At 43.4% G+C, this 3,875-nt stretch overlaps 1 pseudogene; it reads right to left on the reverse strand.

The window, feature by feature from the left end:
• LOC115397736 (ankyrin repeat and death domain-containing protein 1B-like) overlaps nucleotides 1-3,510 on the reverse strand; it is a 4,387-nt pseudogene extending 877 nt beyond the window's left edge.
• Between the last annotated feature and the right edge of the window lie 365 nt (nucleotides 3,511-3,875).

A 3,875-nucleotide genomic window follows, 5' to 3' on the forward strand; every position in this document is an offset into this window, starting at 1 on the left:
CATAGCTTTAATTAAACTGATAGAGATGTTCCTGATGAATGAGTCTTCTTTTTTCTTTTTGAGTGGACGTCTAACAGCATTAGAGTAGATTCAGCTAATTGAATATGACCACGGGAAATGAATCTCTTGGTATGAATGTAATCATTGATTTCCAAGCCTCAGAAAATGGACCGTGGCACACATGAAATTGTGAAAGTGTCACTTGTCACTGGTTTATTTCTCACCTCTCTCCAGGCGTAGTATCTTTCTGCTTTGATGATCATATCTACAATAATCACCTCATTTGCTCTGGCAGCAACGCCCAAAACTGTCTTGTCCTGCTACTCCAAATTCAGCATGAATGATGGAAAAAGAGAAATCATAGTGGAGAAACATGACATTAGAAATAACGTTTACTGGCAACTTAATCAGAAATAGTTTTTCTTTGGATGGCTAGGTAATGTAGTACAAACTATTAAGAATAAGCATTAAAGAAACTGTATACTTACTCTGTCCTTGAGCGTGAGATCGACCCTCGATTTAAGAAGCATTTCTACAACTTCAATCCTGGCAACTTCTGCTGCCAGATGCATGGCAGTCTGGGACCTCTGGAAGTTCATAGAACAATACAATGTAGTACAAGCTGACTAGTTTACTGTGGTTCAGATGTGATGGCGATCCAGTACCTTATCTCTTATATTCAGGTCACAGCCAGCTTGCAGAAGAGCGTGGATGACAGGGATGTGTTTTTCCTCACTGCAAGGTGGAGCGGTGACTCTAGTTGCTGGAACAAAGATACTGTTACATTTAAAAAAAAAATGTGTGTGTGAGTGATCTGTACACCCAGAAAACTGAAGGAGTGTGCTGCTGCCACCCAGCTGTGTGTATTCACCTGATTTTGAAAGTCCGTATTGGCTTTGTACTTCACGAGGAGCTGGACCAGAGACGTTTGACCTCTCTCAGACACAGCATGCAGGGCGCTGCATTTCTCCTACAGAGAAAGAGCAATTCAGCCGCAGTCCTGCATTCAGAAATGCAGCTTATTTCAGGTGCTTCATTGCTGGCCTGATGATTATCTCTTCAACAAAAGTTATCGTTCTTTATTGTTAACAGGCAAAAGAGCAGAGATTAAAATGTTCCAGTTAGTATTCTACCCTGTAACGATGTCTGGGTTACAGCCGGCCTCCAGCAGGGCTCTGACACACTCTTCATGACCGTGATCTGCTGCCTGGTATAAAGCCGTCTCCCCGTCCTGAAAGACACATTCATATAAAGAGGAATCATTAATGCAGTGTACATGAGTTTGTGACATCTAGTGATAAAATTGCATTTAACTGTCCTTCTAAATATGTAAGAGATCAAAAAATCGCTCTCTAAACAAACATAAAAAAAAATTCATTCTCCCTGTCCAGAAAGCATTTTATCAGAAACAGCAGTTAAAATTTAGTACAATTTATTAGCCAGTGCAGGGGTTTAAACTAGAGGACAACGTGTGTTGCTGGAGCCGTAACCAGTGCATGTTTGATACATCTTAATTGATCCAGAGGGGAGCCAGTATCCAGCAGTGGATTAGCTTTTGTGCAAACTCTGTCACAAACCAAACCCTGATAGAGAGAAAGTTTACACTGATTGTCTACCATATTGACTTCATCCCGAGTATCAAAGCTCTGCAGCAGCAGCTGGACCGCGTCCAAGTGGCCGTTCCTGGCAGCTAAGTGCAGGGGTGTGTCGCCTCTCTGGCAGAAGGAAAGGGAGGAAAAACAACTCGCATCAAAGACTGTTTGACTTTGAGTTTCCTTACAGATGTGACACACAGAATGCCCCTCAGACAGATGTGGGAAGCAATCCACACACACGCACCTTGTCAGGCTTCATGGTGGCCATGTCGTATGTATCCATGAGCATCTCCAACATCTCAACGCAGCCGTTCTTTGCCGCCTGTGCAAAAGCCCGGTTTCCTGACTGGAATATCACAATTTGGAAAAGCATGTTTACTTCATGTTCCAAAGCAAAAAAGTGATTTCTGCTGCTGGTTCCTGCAGAAGTGGTGCCTCTTCTCTGTGATACCTGATCCTCTTTGTCCAGTTCTTTCATTTGAAGGTCACTGATAATGTATTCTACAATATCCGTGTGGTTGTTCATGGCAGCACAATGCATAATGTTCAGTCCATCCTGAGGTAGAAAAAGCAAAACACAGCTTAAAACAAAATCTGTACGTTGTATTGGGAAACCACTTGAAAAAGTGGATTTTCCACTCTGAGACTTGTATGCAGCAAGGTGTAGAAAGTAATATCAGGTTTCACAGTAAATACAAGACACTTGAAAAAAATCAACAATAGCCTGAGGATGAGCAGGTTTTTTTCTGAAAAGTTCAAAGTAAATAGAAAAGTAGGCCAGGTTGGAGGTTTTCTGTCTGTCAGTTACTAAGAAATAAAGCTCTCTGTGCCTCTTGTACCTCGTTCTCAACCTTCTGCTCGGCTCCAGCCTGAACTAATAACTTCAAGATGTCCAAGCTGCCAAACCAGGCAGCCAGGTGAATTGGTGTGATCCCGTGCTGTCGAGACACAGGAGACGGAATGGAAAGCTGTGCTTACAAGTGAAACGTCGCATAAGTTTCAGTCTGTGGGTTTCAGTCTCGGGATGCAAACATTTCAAACCCCGCTCACCTTATCTTTTTGATCCACCTTGACCCTGCGCTGCAGGAGGAGCTGCACAGCCTCCTTGTTTTTCCCAGCCACTGCGTAGTGAAGGGCTGTCCTGTTATACTGAGGCAACACAATCAATACATTACCCATTTAATAAAGGCTTTTAAAAAAGCAAACAGCTGCTCGTCCAGTGTGATGCGAGAGGAGATGCTGAGAGTGCGCCGTCGCAGACCCACCACGTTCTTTGCATTGGCGTTCATCCCTCTTCCAACAGTCTTCATGGTCTGCACGTCATTCCTTTTAGCCGCTTCCATAAATTGCTTCTCTGCCTCCAGTACTGCACAGCACAATGGGCAGGAGGATTTAACATACAGCTATTACTTGTTTGCATAAATAACTTTATACCATAACACACAACCAGACGATGCCACAGCCTCAACGTCCCGCCAGGTAAAGTGGAATGAGCATCTCCCTCCTCTAAAGACTTCTCCTATAATTTTTTCCTTACCTGAACACACACCCACACAGCAAATAAAGTGCGGCTTTGTAGCAAGAGACTGTCGTACTGTCAGCATACAGTCGCTTTACGAAGTCGCTAATACTTAAGAATACAAACTCAAGAGCTCTTCTATTGAATTTCCATAATCTTCTCTTTCCTGTTTGTTTTCCACCATTTCTCATTATGTTGTTAAAAAATCCTTGCATACTCACACTCTTCCTTGCTGTCGAAGCTCTTGTCAGCTTCTGTGCTCATGCTTTTGTTGAACAAGAACTCTGCGAACCAGTCAACGGTCTCCTGTTTTATCCACTTCCAGGGACCCAGATCCTCCATTGGAGGGCAACGGCTCCTGGCTTTCTCCCTCAAAGCCAAAGCTGTTCTCTCCATTGTGAAGTTCTTCGAGGAATCCTTTTGTTTAACAAAGACTTATGTAATAAACAACACAAAAGTCAACACTAGAGGCGAAATACCTGAGGATAAGAACACAGCACTGAAAGAAAATAGTGCTTTACCGAGTATTGTGTGGTTCAGTTGTACCCAGAGCACAGCAGGAGATAGAATGGAAGCAGACACCCACAGTCTGTTCAGAGTAATTATGGGTCGACCAGTGTTGACTTTACCAGCTCACGCCCATCACGGGTCTGCCGATAACAATACTTTTAAAATGAGACTTCTCCATTTCCAGCTCGTAAATTACATGACTGCAGCCGTTTTAGACATATTCCAAGAGGAAGAGCTCACGCTGGCCAGGC

This window comes from Salarias fasciatus, chromosome 12 (assembly GCF_902148845.1).
Source record: "Salarias fasciatus chromosome 12, fSalaFa1.1, whole genome shotgun sequence".
Classification (NCBI taxonomy): Eukaryota; Metazoa; Chordata; class Actinopteri; order Blenniiformes; family Blenniidae; genus Salarias; species Salarias fasciatus.